At 40.0% G+C, this 17,106-nt stretch overlaps 1 long non-coding RNA gene across 1 annotated transcript; it reads right to left on the minus strand.

Annotated features, from left to right (window-relative positions):
* Window positions 1–9,809: 9,809 nt before the first annotated feature.
* On the minus strand, window positions 9,810–15,255 carry LOC148056887 (uncharacterized). The gene is made up of 3 exons (XR_015702154.1): window positions 15,141–15,255; window positions 14,182–14,328; window positions 9,810–10,227 (listed from the first exon to the last, which is right to left on the minus strand). It is a non-coding gene; the product is annotated as an uncharacterized LOC148056887 (long non-coding RNA).
* Window positions 15,256–17,106: the final 1,851 nt, after the last annotated feature.

A 17,106-nucleotide genomic window follows, 5' to 3' on the forward strand; every position in this document is an offset into this window, starting at 1 on the left:
GGCTCAAAAATATGGCACCTAAAACTCAAAGCAAAACCTTTACATCCAGTTCCTGCCAAAAGTTTCCACATGGGATCACTGCACTGAACAGACCTTGCATAAGGACTACATTGCTTAGAGAAATCCCATCGTCTGGCTTCCACCTCTTGCAGATGCCCATTTCTCCACAAACCAGAAGACAGGCCATGGGGCAGCATCTAGAGGGGAAAAATTACTTAATGGGTTTCTGTATTCAAAATCATGGGTTTTGTAACGCTGCTGAACAGAATATCCCAGAACGAAAACCACCAGCACGGAGCTTTGTTTGACGCCAGTCCATATTCACTGGGTACAGATCTGGTTTACTTTTCTAAAAACCTACAGAACTAAAACAGTGCTCCTTTGCTGTTCTGTTTGATCTTGCTCAAATATTTATAACATTACTGAGCAAAACCACATGCCAATAGTATATATTATTTAAATTTCCACAGTGACAAGAGAACTTCAGATGAGGAAATATGTTCTCCACCTAGGGCCTTTCGCTCCCCCCCCCCCCTTAATACACAGTCTCTTCAAGTCCTCTCCCTTAATGAAGCCTATTATTATGTAAGGTGTTTCAGGCTGAATGTGAAATAAATCATTTCATTGTACTTTTTCTTAAATGTTGTATCTGGATATCCAAAAACTTGAACTAGTTAATAATGTTCTTGGCAGATAAATTTTTATGCTATTATGAAATAAAAGCAAATTGATCTAGGATTAAGGTACTAGCCTACATTTCTTTTAAAGTCGTAATTAAGAGTCCATTGATTTTTCTATAATGATATAGAACTGTACAATAAAAAGGTTTTGCAAGCAATACACTCCTGGCATTTGCAGCACCAATAAGAAATGCAACTCTGATGCGTGCTCTATTATGCTAAGTGGAAATTAATATATGAAGTCTTTTTGACATAAAACATTTAAAATAAAGGTAAGTAAGTGAAAGATAGGCAAGAGCAAAAAGGATCATTTTGCCTGTTTTATGAGCAAAAACCTGACACAAAAAGTTTAGACCCAGGTCATCTTCTGTATCTCACCAAATCTAAATCATCTGTCCTCAAAGCCACCCAAGTTGTTGCTCTCCTTATTATCTCTCAGACTAATCAAAAGCCCAGAACTACCCAGGAGCCAGTCTACAGTGGTTATGATTTCAAACCCCAGCTCCTCTTACATCCTCCACCATGCTCCTTCCCACATTACTAAGAGAAGCTCCCTGTAGTCTTGTCTTCCAGAGAACCACTTCGGGCCTCTCCTCCCTCTTTCTCCATGCTGCATCACCTGGGGAGGGTTACAGAAAACAGCCACAAGCACTTGCAAACTCTCTTTCTGTAGCCAGTCAGCACCTCAGCTTAGTCCACAGAGACTTTGAGGCAGGAGAGTTCTTTTTGCTCCATGTCACTGCAAGAAGTGAGCCACGTTATCAAGTTTAGTGTCTATCCAAGTCTGGTAATGAGCCTCCCCCCCGCCCCAAGCAGTAAAGCAACATAAAGGAAGTTTATACTTGCAGACAAAAGTTCCTTCTCTAATTCGCAGCATGTTTAGCAAGAGAGGATAGATATGCATCGTACATTTCTTCTCCATGCATCAACTGATGACTCAGCCTGGCAGTCCCACAAAAAGCATCTCAGACTAAAAGTTAATGCTCTAGCAGAGAGCTTTGCACAAGCTTGCAATTTATGCTATTTATGATATGAACTTGCCAAAGTTCTGGCTCTGAGGGAGTCTCCAGGTGTGCGTTCACATTCATGTGAGTCAATATTGGGTTCCTAATGGAGAGGTGCAGTCTCACCCACCAAATAAGAAGTGGCTTATAGGGGCTGCAGTTGCTTTGATTGCTCAGTCTGTTTTCCAAGCCTAGCACCTAACTCTTTTAAAACACAAAGTTTGAGAAGCAAAACTTACACAGCTTTTTACATGCAGGATTGGGATAGGTTTTGGGATGACCTAGTACATACTGAGGGGTTTTTTAATAGCATATAGGAATATTTAGTTCCTAGTGCTACTTCTGTCTCAGAAGTATGTATTATACATAGCCTATATGGTAAGAAGCTGAAAAGAAGAGAGGCAAAGTCTTGGGGATTTGTATAGAATAGAACAGAAATCTGAGTCGCAAACCAAAATCCAAGGCCTACTATTGAATAAACAAACAAAATAAACCTCTGTGTTTCATTTCCAGCTTTTGCTCGCATCTCCTGAATCCAGGTGAGCGTAAAAGAGATAGATGAGCTCTTTGATATTTAATTTATGCAAACAAGCTCATTGGCTCCCATCATCTAGAAATGCTTGCGCTGCTTGAAAATAGTAAGAAATTGTCCATTTGAGAAACTATCAAATTGAGCATGGCACTGCTCTCCCCTCAGTGATTTTGGAGAATACACACGTTATGGCAAACAGCTCTTTTGCTGGAGCTATTAGTTTATTCTCCTTCTGGTCACAGGGCACGCAGCATTCATCACTGCTCTTCCAGGTACCGCGGTACTGCATGTTCCAAAATTGATTCAACCCTAGGGCCAGGTTCAGCTAAACCTTTCCTCAAAATTTGCACTCAACCCAAAGCCACTCGCAATGTGGGAAGACAGAGCTAGTGGAGGAAAGAGGTGAAGTCTGATGCCTCCAGTTGCAGAAAGAGGAGAACGGGAGGAGGAAGCAGGCACAGGCTGATGAAGTGTTTAAGAACAGCCACTATGGAGGATCTGGGATGGCTTCAGGCAGCGAGAAGCAAGTCAGAACAGAAAGGAATTGTCCAACGGGCTATGTTTCCAAATCTTACACACTGGTAACTGGTCAAAGATTACAAGCCAATAAATAAAATACAAGTCACCCCAGCACAGAAGAAAAAAAATCCAGTACCAAAGAATGACGACCTAAGCAAATGTCCCCACCTCTGCAGACTGGCATAGCCAGGACAGACGTCAGACAGTCACAGCACACAGTCAGTAGCACTTCACAACACAAGGGCACAAATCACTCAACCCACTCATTGGCAGGCTGCACCCTGCCAGAGTTCCTGGCAGCTGCCTGAGAATATGGTCATGGCCAGACGTTGTGCTGACACCAGGAGAGGTGAATATTGGGGTCTGTAATACTTCCAAGTACATACCAAATGAGTCCTTTAATGACTCCTAACTGATACGGGAACATCAGAATTACCTATGGAAACATGTATTTGGTTAAATATAAACTGTTGATCTGGATGCCGACAAGAGCACGTTATATGCACAGCCCATGGAGGATGCAAGGTTGGCATTGGTCCATTACTGTTTAACCACAGCCTACTAGAGAAAACACGCAGGAGGCACAAAGGTGCACGAGCTCAGTTCCTGAACAGCTTTATTTCTGCCTCCCACATCAGCTTTTGCAAGACCTATGCCTTCATTTCTGATGATTCCCTGTTTGGCAGTGAGGGGGGGATCATAAATCTGCTAGTTCTCATCAACACTGGCACCCCTGTGATAGCCTCAGGTTTGGAAACACTCCTGCCATTAGGAGATGAACCCTTCATGAAATATTAAAGTGCTTGCTTACTGTATGCACAGTCCTCCCATACAAAGTAAAAGTGCCTTAGCAATTCATATCCCAGTATCTTTCAAAGCAATGCATTCAGGAAAAAAACAGTGGTACTACTGAGCATACACTTGGCATCATTTGGGCTACAGAAACTCCATTCCTATTCCAGGTGCCACCAGTAGAAACTGATTTTGGACAGATAGGAGTGCTTCAGTCTCACCTTCTCAAGGAGAGTTAGTCTTGCAGAGGAGGAATGAATGAGTTAAGGGAAGAAGGTCTCTTCAGCTGCCACTCAAAGGACAGTAGTACATACACTGGGATAGGCACATCCCTAGTGCTGACCAGCATCTTGCTAATCCAGCTAGGAAACAAACAGCCCCTCTGCATCACACATCTCTCAGCTGTATGTGGCCGCAGGTCAATTTGAGTTGCCAATTACACCAGAGTAAACATCTGAGCCCTCTTGCTTTTGCCAGCATAAGCACATAATTTAAGGTTGCATTTTTCTTCTTTTGCCCATGACCAGCAGAGAAGCACAATGACCTCTAAGATGTTGGTTGCAGCACTTTGCTGCTCTGAGCCAAGCCCATGCGCTCTGCCCTCCCCAGGACAAGCAAGTGACACAGACAACGTTCATGTGCTACAGCTGTTCAGAGCACAAGAACATTCTCCCACATGAGGGCACATGTAGGCCAGCTATCTGTTTACATTTGTCTTTAGAAGTTTTAAACCTGAGCATAAGAAGTATGACTGGAAAGTCACATGAAGCAGAGAGCTTAAAAAAAAAAAAAAAAAAAAAGGAGGAGTGGAAATTGCAGATACCCTCAGAGCTGATGTGGAGGCAGTGCCTTTGGGCATGCACTTAAGGCCCATGCTATGGCTGGGTCAACACATTTCTTGCCTCTTCAGCTGTAGCAGGGAACTGACAGCTCTACCTTGGAAAATGTTGACTCTAGGGCAAAAAAAATTAAAAACCTGACAGCTTTCATCTAAGATACTGCAGTTGAGATCTTTCCCTCCGTGCCTCATGGGAAGTGAGGCCCTTCGTAACTCTGACTCACGTTCCTACATGGACTGGACTCCTCAGCTACACTCTCAAAATACATAAGCTACAGCCTCTTCTGACTCTAGTGTTTTTTGACTCATTGTTATTTCTGCAAGAGCCAGATCACAATCTGTAGACAAGAAGTTGAATGATTTTTTTTGTCTTTTATTAAAATAAAGGGGAGCAGGGAGGGCAGCTTTTTACAGAAAAAGCCTTGTTTAATAAAAAACAACTTTTCTGTCAAAACCATTTTTTATGGAAATATTTTAACAGGCTTTAAGAGTAGCATGATGCACATCTTGCCAGCAATCTTCTACCTTTGCATTTACAGCAGTGCTTTGTCTTTGTTTGCTCCAATAGAGACCATGTCTCCAGCTTGCAATCCTTGAATTCCAAGACTTAAGGCAAAAATGTCCTCTCCCATGCAGAGTGGCCACTTTGTGAAGCTTTCATTTCCACAGTGCCTAATTTCTAACAGTTATATCCACATTCTGCACAAAAATAATGTCAGAGGTCAAGTCAAGATTAAAAATAACTCCCTATTCTTCCTTTTCTAGAAAGATATTTTTGCCTGGATCATTTCTGTAACACAGTGTAGCTCCAAAAGACCCTATCGGTACAACCGATAGGAGCAGGAAGAAGCAACACAGGACACAAGAAGGTCTTAAGCTAGCTTCAGTCTTCACAGCCAAGACCTAAAGAATCTCCATTGAGAGTTTTCACCTGACTTTTAGAGAAAAATTATTTCTAGCAACTTGAGTCCTCCCAAGAAGAACTGGAATAAAAAAAAGTGTTTTGAACTTCCATAAGCATCCTCCTCCCATATTCCTGTTTGACAGAACGGTATTTCTGTTTACAACCATTAAAAATCAATCTGAATACATTTAATATTAAAGATCACTTCTAAATATTTCTTTGAGCTGCCAGGCAGTTTTTACCTCCACACGCATGCCAAAGAGCAGGAAGCAGAGTTACTTTCCCAGCTCTCAAAAGTCTCATTGGGCAGCTAATTCAATTGGCATCTACGCTGTGATACAGTTAGTGTCAGCAAGCTGAAAATCTGAAGTTATCATGCCTATATATAAGCACTAAGATAATCCTTCTCAAGATTGTAACTGCGTCATATAATCAATTTCTGCTGAAAGAAGTGCGTGACATGAGACATCTGGCATCTTATGGCTACTTCTAGGAAGCATAGCTTTGAATAAAGGTCCAGAAAGTATAAAACATCTATCCATGCACAGAGTTAAACCTTCTTATTTTCCTACTCCAAGCATAGCAGTGTTGTAAAATTGGCTGAAACATAAATCTAAGGCCTCTCAAAAGAAACATAATTATGTTGGCACCATGTGGAAACAAGAGACCAATGGACAATACTATGGTGTTCAAACACCAGAGCTCATATTAAAAGACAAGGAAAAGCCTGCCTACCTTACCAAAGCAGGGGGAAGAAAAAAAAAAAAAAAAAGAAAAGGAAAAAAAAGGATTTAGGGTTTGACTCTGAGCAAGGACACAACAACCCAGCACCCTGTGTTACCCTCCACAGAAGAGACCTGAAGGCAAGAGAAGAACTGAAACTTTATTTTTCAGCTCCTATTTTTGCTCATAGCTGAGGAAAAACTCCCCGTTTTTCAAGGTGTCATTTGCAATAGGCTTTATTAAAGGCAAAAAAAGAAAAAACCCCACAAAACACCTAGCTGTTGTATCTTTGCCCCTGTTACTGAGAACAGAGACTACCCATTTCTCCCTACTTGCCCTGTGCTTGGGGTGCTGTAATCAATCCTTGGACTCTGAAGCAGAACTATAACAAAGAATAAGTCACTGATTTCTCATGGACATGCTAATTTTTATCTCATATGGTGCTAAATTATCAGTTAGAGTGACACATTCAATTAAATGGACTTTAACACTTTCCCCCGCCCCTTAAGTACTTTGCAGACCTGAAGATTTCAGCTACTGTGTGTGGTGTGGGTGGTTGCAAACATCTCTGGTCTGCAGGTGGCTATTCAATACAATTTTGCATAGCACCCCAGGCACTGGAGATGGAGAAGTACACAAACACAAGGGGCTTGAAGAAAAAACTAAATTAAGATCACCAGAGAGAGGAGAAAGACAGGAGGAATTCACTGAAGGATGTAAAGATCAATTAGTCATCTTGGCAGGCTTGGAGATTGTTTTCCCTCTACACATTCACCCTATTTAATGCAATGAACATGTGGCATGTTCTCCAGATAGCTCAGCATGTGAATCCATGCTATCTGCCAAAACAGGCTGGAGATTTTCAGATGGAAGAGATTTCTGTCAGAAAAATGCTCCTACAGAAGGATCAAGAGTGTTGCATAGGCACATGTTGATGCCACTGATGCTTTGACAGGCAGCAGACAGCTTCCTCAAGAGCTCCAGCTACCTAGAGGCCCTCCTGCAGACATGGCCAGCCCAGGCAGCCCACCAACCAAGAAAACTGCTGGGGCCTGAGGCAGCCAAACATCTTAGTTTCTGAACCCATTTGTTTCTGGAGGAAGCAAGAAGTTTTGAGAAGCGAGATGAATCCTTGTCTTAACTGGACTTTTGGGGGGGAAGAAAAGCACACTGTTCCCTACCAAACACTAAAGCTGAACATGGGTTGATATTTTCCAAAGCTTCTTAAAGTATTTGGTCACTTAATTCCCACAGCAGTCTCAAGGGGCTTTCAGGGGCTCAGCTGGGCCATGCAAGTATTCACAGGCAAGCCCATGTTCCTGTGTCGCCAGAAAAGCTAAGGGCAATTCATTCAGAGCCAGAATCTGCGGCCAGCAAATTTTGTCCCAAAAGCAACAAGTGGAGAGCAGTTTATCCACTGTTAGGTGTTAGCCTCCTTTGAACAAAATATTGCTTAGAGGAATAAGAATACAGATTTTAAGGTTTGGATTCACCTGGACAAACTTTAAATAGGCAAAGAAAAAGTTAGTTGTCCAGACTCCTTTCTGACTAATGAAGGAATACAAACTTATAAGGTTCAATACATCTGACTGATTTTGGATAGCTGCCATGGCATGAAATAAATCACCTCTTAAAAATATCCATTTTTTTCCATCAAATTTGAAGGGAATCTAGACAACAAGTCATGTCAGCTGCTTGCAGTACAGATGTCTACTTGTTGAAGTTGATAAATTCCAGCTCAAAATGTCATCCCAACTCCGGGCACTTTTCTACAGTACTGAAGGTAAAAACTGTACTAATAGAGGTGGGAGAATGTTTGTTACACCTGAAGCCTGCAGACAAAGGAAGCTTCCAGTCAACTAACTGTAGTTATGATTTCTAGTAACAAAGCAGGTAAAGCAATCTCTTGGTTGGCAGCTTGTTTCTTGATGCAAGAGAGAGTTGAGGGACGAGATCCTCACCCGGATGAACTCATTGCATGACCTAAAACAGCAGTACTCGGAGTGGATGCTCAAGGACGCACAAGCCTTGAAGCCACTCTCTCATGCTGCTTGCATGGCCAGCATAATTCTCAAAGGCCCTCCTCTCTTTTGCAGAAGGGCTTCCTGACAATCCCAGGCATCCTACCCAAGCCTCCACCTTCTGACTCTTCCCTCTCATTCCCTACCATACCTCATCCCTTACACACTTGCAGTGGAGCCCCACAGCCCTCCAGCCCCCTGGCAAGAGGAGATGGATCAAGTGAAGGATGCTGCGAGGGAACAGATGGAGGTGTGTTCCCTAGTAAGGAGCCACTCTCAGGAAGCCCCACTGATCATGAGCCCAGGAGCATGAGTCCATATGCTCCAGCAGCTATGTGACAGCCTTTCCCATCGGGAGTCCAAGTGCAGACTTCATGTGGCCTACTGAGTGATTGACAGGCATGCACATGACCAACTAAAGCCCATCTTCCTTCCCACCCCACACAAAGACTTGAGAAGGTCAACAGGTCTCAAAAGATAAATATAAAATCAATTCATGGAAAGTAGGTCTCCATCAGTCCCATGAACCAGGAGAGAATGAGAGAAGTCTCAATTATATTCAGAAAAATCTCTTACATACCCAGCTCCAAGGCAGTGAAACCTAAGTTTTCTACTCCACATATTAACCCCAGGTAATTAAAACCAGCTATGCAGTAGTTGCTTTCAGATTTTTGTTATATAGATTTTGTTCCTTAGCATTAAATTTTCAATGCAAAATATGAAAACTGAAAAATTGCAAGAATTCCCCCAGCAACAGCCTCATTGAAAGAAAGCGATATGCTTAAAACGCTATTGATTTAACCTCTGAGGGAGCTATGCATCAAAGAGAGCTGACACTCCCGACTCACTGCCAAATTGAAATGAAACTCAGCAAGCCACATAATGATAGAAGGACAAGGGAAATAAACTCCAGAGGAGTTCCTTAGCCTCCAATGGAGTCAAAGTCTCCATAAGATACATCCCTGGAGAAGAAAGCAAACCTCAAAGGATGCCCACCCATTAAACAAACAACTATAAATACTTAAACTTGAAGACTTGTGCATTTGCTTTTCATCATTACCCAAAGATAAAGTGCATATGGGATATCAACAGAAGTTCTGATGCTTCAGCAGTTACCTACAAAAGGTCAAAGCTGAAAGACAGTTAATTTTAATCAAAATAAATAAATAAATAAATTCTGCCTGAATGCAATTTAAAGCCATCAGGAGGAAGATATCCACTGCTTGTTGTAGTTTAAGCACCACAGGCAAGCACATCCAGCTCTAGGGACCCTGGGTACCATGTTCCCAGCAAGATACAGGTATACAGATTTCTCCAAAGCATTCCCTTTTACACAAACATTTTCAAAAATAGATGATTAGAAGAAAAATCTCACTTTGAACTGGTATTTACTATACCCACTAGATAGTCACTGAACAGATGGTAAGTATACAACAGCAGTAATAACATTATCAGCAGCAGAAATATAGAAGCAAATACCAGCAGCAGTGACACTTCAAGGCCCTGTCCAGGAACATACATAGTCGATTTTTTAAATAATGTATTAACCATACAGACTCATAAATGTTCCCAACAATTTACGTGCTTCAATCCTTTGTCTGGATTCTTTTTTTTATTTTTTATTTAAAATCAAAGTTACTATTGGATCTTGGGATGTGCATTCTAATTGCTATAAATAAATCATGAATGATTGGCTCAATGTATTTTTCCATGGCAACTCCTGCGTCACACACAGCATTACATTTTTGAAAGGGAGCTATGTTCTTTGAAAGAGAGGCAAAGATTCACACTTAGGATGGGCTCAGTTCAGTTTTACAGTTTCTGTTTGAGTAAAACATATATTAGCAATGAAACAGAATGGTTTTCAACTAATTGTAAATTCCTTAGGCACCAAAGCCTATATAGTGCCCTCCACTAGTGCAGAGAGCTGCATGGTAAATTCCTATATAAAATGCAAGGTTTCTTCATTCTTCGTGCACAGAGCCTCTGTGATTTCCTCAAATATGCAGCATCACACACCAGCAAAATCCTGTTCCATTTCTGTCTGACATTCGAATATTAAGAGACCTGCCTCCTGAAGTTGCCAGCAAGGAGGAGAAAGGAATTACTTTCCCGAGTTCTATGATCTGGTCTAAAACAGAAAGCTTGACTTCTGTGCCTAGTAGGTTAGGCCAGGAAAAACATAAGGAGCTCCTTGCAACACAGAGTTTGGCCCTGGTAAGATAAAACAAGCAAAATGTGAGTTGCAGGATGTATTTTCCTCCCTCAAACAAAAACAAAAAAAAACCAACGAACAGTTCTACATTAAAGTCACCCATCTGCATTAGAAAGGAAAATACCCACAGTGCAGATTTTCAACTATTTTCTGAAAGGAGCACATTATTTAGTAATTTACAGAACCAACATCAATTTTTCATTTATGACGTAAGGTTTGTGAAACAATTTAGAAGTTTGATATCTGAAGCCTAGTAACCTTTGACTATTAACTAAAAGAAACCAAGTTTAAAGACTCAATGGTTCTTAAAACTTTCAAAAGCCTCCCAAAAGTCCCATTTATAGCATAAACCAAGTTCTATAGCTCAGACAATACAACTGAGATGCACCTTCTGACAGAAAAAAGCAAATAGTTTTAACTTCAAATCTACAAAAGAGTGTATTCCAGTTCCAGTGCAGGATGAAGCCTTCAAGAGGAACCATTCTCATCAGACTGTATCTAACCAAGAGCTCACAAGTATACCTGATCCCAGGCATCCTTCTGCTTTTTAAGCTTCAGCCAGAGCCTCCCAAGCACCTAAGTTTTCAATCTGACTCTAAACTAAACCATGGTTTAGCCTTAGTTTCAGCTTATGCAGATTCACATACTGATATCTTAGAGCATCACTAGAATCTTACATTAAATAGAATCCAGAAAAGCCTATTTTGAAAATTAATTGGCAAGACTCTCTCAATCAAGAAGCTCAAGCTCTTCCTATTTCATGGTCTTCATATCGTTTGCCTCTGAACAAGGGCTTTGACATCAGTTATTTACTCTGCATTTTCTAAGCAGTGTATATTTATGACATCCACTGCCTACATTACACAGTTTAATTTCCATTTATTCAGCAGCATTCATGTTTACATTCAGTAACCTGCAGGAGATGACACATACCTTTGTTAAACAGCCATTTGTGGAGTAAAATTTACAGTAATGTGCAAAGAGGCTCTGTTGTTTCCAGTTCTTGGTGAGCATCAGGAGAGCAGGGTGAATTATCCATGCTGGGTAAAAATTCTGCCTAAACTTTTTCCTAGGACGAAACTGAGTTTCCACTCGTATGAACACCTATTATTGTCTGCTTTCCAGAGAAAAGGTTGAGCTGCTATTGAATATTTTAGTCAAAACCTTCATTTTAAAATTTTCCTTTTGTTTGATGAAGAAATCTGCACATTCCATGTGCATCTGTTTTCATCAACTGTTTCCAAAAGGGAAAAAACACAGATAAATACACACCTCTGCAAAACTGCACTGGACAGCGTGTTCCTTGGTGTTATCAGTAAAAAACAAAGAAAAGCATTCTATTTGACAGGAGAGATTTTTTTCCCATTATAATAACCTACCTGATTTCAAGAAGAACTGAAATGCTGGAATCTCTCAACCGTTCAGTCTAAACTAAGCCCAACTAACCACGCAGTTCCAGATACGGGTAAGCGTGAGATCTTGCATGGATTATGTAAAGTCTCTCAATAATTACAAATGATTGTTAATGGCAACAAAGCTATCTGAATAATAACAATCTGGCTCATGTTAATTATTACAGCTCTCCTGCTAAGGTACCTTACTGTCTCAGAGCTTCTAGACATAAGGCCAAATGAGAATGGCTTGTACTTCATCATACCAGTAAATCAAAATCACTTTAATTATTCTCCAGTGGGGTTCCAAAGACTTCAAGTCAGCATGGCATGAGCCATATGTTTCTTTCTGTTTGGGCAACACTGCTAATTAGCAAAGTTGGGGAAATCCTATTTCAAAGTGATAAAGCACAAACCTCAGCATATGTTTACCTGAGAAGACGTAGAAATTTTAATTGCAATGAGTACATTTACTGCTGTATTAACAAGGAGGCTTTGAGGTTAAAGCATGAAACAACTTGGTTACATCTTCAGCTGGTGCAAGTCACTGTTGCTTCACAAAGCAGCTATGATGAATGAGACCACTCCAGGCTGCAGCTGGTTGTGTTGCTCATCATTATGTGCTTACAATCATGTGGAAACCTCAGGGTCTAACACACTCCCTCATCTGGGACAGCCTGAAGAAAGACTTTGCAAGAAGAAGAGGGTCACCTATCAAGGCTTGAAGACATCAGCATTCTTTGACCTGGAGCTTCCCTTCTTCTGAATGCAAAAGGAAGTGTTTTATAAACCAGAAGATTCCTGTCACAAGCACTAGTGAAAGGGTGATTTCCCACAGCAAACTTGTTTTCCCACAACAAATTTGTTGCCAGCCAGGTGACTAGAGATGACTGGAGGAGGGCCAAAAAGCAAAATGTTGACACCAAAGCTTCTAACTTCATAGTAGTTCAAACAGTGTTGAACCGGACCTTCCTGGATACCCTCATCTTCTTGTGATTAGTACAGCCTCAAACAACAAGGAGATAAATCTATTTCAAGTGAACTATGTCTGGATTTTTCCAGCCAGTTGCAATACACTGAACAATCTCCTTAATAAATTCAGCTTCAAGGTTGCGTTTACAGAGCACTGAGGGAATGGCTGAACCCCACAAAAGCTGTGAAGCTGAACATGAAGACTGCAAATCAGAATCAACACCCCACCACTCGTTCATGCTACTGCGCAAAGCAAAGAGAAAGCAAGTAGGAAAACCCACCAGCAGCCAGAGAAATGCAACGCTCTCTTGCCTGGTTTGCTTTCTTAATCTCAATCCCATGCCTCAGATACCACAGCAGAGTCTTTGATGTTATCTCTCTTTTGTTTCTACTCAAGAACAAAAACCAGAACAGATTAAGTAAATGAGAAGAAAAAAAAAAAAAAAGGCTTTGCTAATAGCACTGTTGCTTCAGCAACTTTAGAGAGAAGTACTGATGAAAGAAGGGTATTGATGATTGTAGTCATCAGTACCACTTACCAGAGCAACCTCCTTAATTTCTTATCTTTGCAGTCAATTCCCCTGTGAATGCATCCAAATATATACAATTTCCCACACAGCTGCCATTTCACTGCCTTAAGCGACATTTCCCTGTGGATAATTGTTCACCTGTAGTCTTTCTTGGGAATTTTCCAAGTACATATCTCATGTCCCACATCTTCCCCAGAATTTGGCTGCAAATGCCCCATTTTTATCAAGTTTCACTTACGAATTAGTGGAAGGGGAGGAGAAAATTCTTTTAGGGGAAGAAAAAAAGAAAATCCTCCGGTTGTTTCAAGACACTAATTATAAGTTAGAATGAAATTTCAAGAAAAAGTTTATCTGTGCATTTAGACCTTAGCAGGTCTAAATTATGCAGTTATGATTATGGCATTACCTTAGCCTAATTAATAAGTTACTCTAAGATTACACTGAAATTATATGCCAATATATAGTGGATATTGTACATAGGTACCTCTTACCCAAAGAGACATAGAGGGAAGTTATCAATTTAAAATTAGGATGCTTTGATCTGAAAAATACTGGATTATTTGACAAACCTAAGACTGACCTATTTTGAAATAGAATAGAAACGTGATATATCAGCAGCCACTGTAGGTGAAGTAAAATTTCTTCCCAATCAACTGCATTCACCAGTGCATTTGAAAGGGTTTTACACACACATTTTATCTTGCTTTGTTCTTGGGGGGCGGGGGCGAAGAGTGCAAACAAGCAGAATAGAAATCTGAAATCCATCCCACACACACCCCAGATAATGTTTGGCACAATAACATAATGAAAGAAGTTAAATAGACTACCATATTCAGATATTCAGTAAGGATGCACACTCCTTCAGACACCTTTGGAGAAGACATTATTACAAGCATGTGGACCAAAAAATAAAGCTGAGGCACTCCTAATGAAACAACATTGTGGCGAACACCAAAATCAAAGAGGAAACCCCTAAAAAAAAAACCCCAAACAACAAACCACAAAGAAAAGTAGAAAAAGAGACAATATGCTTCAGAGAAAACCCAAACTATAACTGTACCTCATTTGCACTCAACACTGTTGAAGACATGATGTAAGGCCCTTGTAGTAAGCTGGCAAATCTTCAGCATAGTATAAAAGCATTTTCCACATACTTAGAAGATGGTGTGATGTGGACGTATAATCATTTTCCCAGGGTCCTTGCGGTCTATTCCAAACAAGTAAGAGAAAAATTCGGGAGTTCCCCATTCCTTTATTTCAAAGGCTCCTCTAACACGTATTGTAGCAAACATATTTTGACCTGCATTTAAATATGCAGTAACCAATCTACATAATATCCCTTTTCACCAATTTTTCAGAGTGCTATCAGAAAGATTTTTTTTTTTTTGAGTGATTTTTATGGACTGTATGTAGAATTTTCTCTTTTTCTCACTATTTTAAGTCACTTTTTGTGTCTGTGGTCAATCTCCATGTTTAGTAAGCCTCCCAATCTCTTTATAAGCCTTGCTTTCCTTCATAATTTGCATGTATAATTTCTTTACTAGGCATAGTCATTTCAGCCCCTCTAAATATTTATTTCCAGAAAGAACAGGTTCTGCTGAGCCATTAGGAGTTGCAGTCTTACCTTCATGCTAACCTCCCTACCTCCACCATGACCCTACAGTAACAACATCCAATTATATATGCCCATCAATTCCCTCATTCTGAGGAAATTGGGTCTTTTAAATTCAGAAGCCTAGCTCTTTCCTTCACCTCCACATCTTAATACACAAGGTCAAATCTAAGTGTTATGCAATTTCTGTTTCCAAAAGCCTATGGCCTTCACTACTTCTTTTCCCCAGTACCTGCCATCTCCAGGATTGCCTTCTATCCAGTTGTTTCTTTTGTAACTTCCATTCAAATTCTAGTATCCTCAATTTATCGAAATCCTCCATTTTCTACCCAATTATAACCTGATAAAACAAGACACTAGTTTTCTTGATTTCTTTAATGCTTCAAGAACAGCATACATTTAAGTACCTTGCTTAAAAAGGATGTATTTCAGGATAAGTGGAATTCCTTCTCTGTGAAGCTACAGTAGTTCACTAATTAGTTACATAGTCTCATTCAGGTCAAGATAACGAGCACCAAAAAGATGCAGCTCTTCCAAGTTCATCAGTCTCACTTCAGATAAATAAGCTGCCGTGATAACCACAGGTGGAGCCTATTGTCATTTAACTCCCCACACGAGCTCGAGACAAACAAGTAGGGATGATTGCAATGCTTTGGTAGTAGCTACTTAATATGCTTTGCCACATTTCCTATGATACATAGAGAAATATGTAACATGTTGTTCCCAATTTTCTCAAACAATATTTTCACACATAAACACAAAATAGTTTGCAAGAAAAATAATCATCAGTTGTCAGCCAGCCAACTCTCCAGATAGTGGACTTTTTTTATACTTTCAGACTCTGAACTACCACAATCGTTGGTGAAAGGTCAGCATTTAAACAGTTACAACAATGTTATTTAAAGGTGCTTTTTTTCACTTAGAATAGTAATTAATTATCATAACGTTGTTGGTTAGCCACGACCCTCAGAGACCACCTGATTTATTGCTTTACCAGCAAAGCTTTGCTCTTAACAGAATACTCTCCGATTCTTTGGAAAGTCTCAGGTTTATACATCACAAGAAGTCACACAGCCTGGCTTAGACTGGCAGGATACCTGTCTCCTGTTCCTAGCTCTCTTCTTGATCTCCTCTGTGACTTGAGACAAGTTCCTTCATTCTGCACTAGTTCTGTCTTCCCTATTTGTCATCAGGGCATAGACCATGTCCCTGGGAGGTGTCTGTGCAGGACCTAGCACAAACAAGGCTTTAAGTCTTAGTATCCATAAAAGTAAGTGACAAAATGATATGGCATCTGAAATGAAGTGTCATATACCACTGTTTTGTAGAGTATAAAAACTTCCACCACTTACTATAAGGGACAATAACAACAATCATTTTAAGTCCCATTAAAAAACAGGATAAAGCTTTCTTCTGCAGAATTAGCATTAACAGTATATTTTAAATGTGCAGTAGTTATTACATTTAAAATACAAATAAAAAATTTGTGTAAGAAATGCCCCTATACAGATATGAACAAGATGTGAATATGTATTTATTTTCAGCAAGGAATGCTATATTCCAATTCTGGACAAACCACAATGCATTTAATGTGGGAATCAGACCCAACAAAATAACACGTGTTGATTCTTAGGCTCCATAAACAATACAATTGAATACCAACTTCAGCATTTTACAGGAATGAAAAGGAGTAGATATATTTTTCTGTAGGAATAGAAAAATTGAAGAGCTTTAATATTTTTGGCATTTATATTCACTCTGCAATACATTACATCAATCACCACCTACGCATGCTTTGAAGACTGAAAGTAGATAGTAAGTCTAGCAGAACTTCATGGTGGGAGTGTGCGGGTTTTTTCTATCAAAGTAGGCTTGTAAAAGGTAACTTCAAAAACCTGATTAAATCCCAAGGGTGTTAACATTTGGGAGAGACTACTTATCTCCCAAGCCTTAAATCAGTGAATTCACCATTTTAAGTAATTCTTAAATGAAGGTTGGATTTTATTTTTTTTTTTAAATAATGGTTTCCTTTAGTTCATGTAAGTATTTCTTTTGGGAAGCATTATTGGCTTTATTATGGAGAAGATCAGAATAGATGGCCAGTTATTCTCCTTTCTGGACATGCAGATTTACAAAACCGCCATTGAATTAAAGCAGGGAGAGAGGATGAAAAAACTGGTTCTCATTAGGCCTTGGAGAGAGCCCCAGATGAAACAGAGAGTGACCTTTCAGCCTAGTCTAACTTCTAACCACCATTCACATGATCACCACAAGGTTTCTTCTTGACCCAACACACAGCTTCCAGAAAAATTTCCAATCCTGATGCTTCAGCTTCAAATGATAAGGAATGCAACACAACGCAGTCAGTGATTT

This window comes from Nipponia nippon, unplaced genomic scaffold (genome assembly GCF_047370975.1).
Source record: "Nipponia nippon isolate SJK-2023a ecotype South Korea unplaced genomic scaffold, ASM4737097v1 scaffold_11, whole genome shotgun sequence".
NCBI lineage: Eukaryota > Metazoa > Chordata > Aves > Pelecaniformes > Threskiornithidae > Nipponia > Nipponia nippon.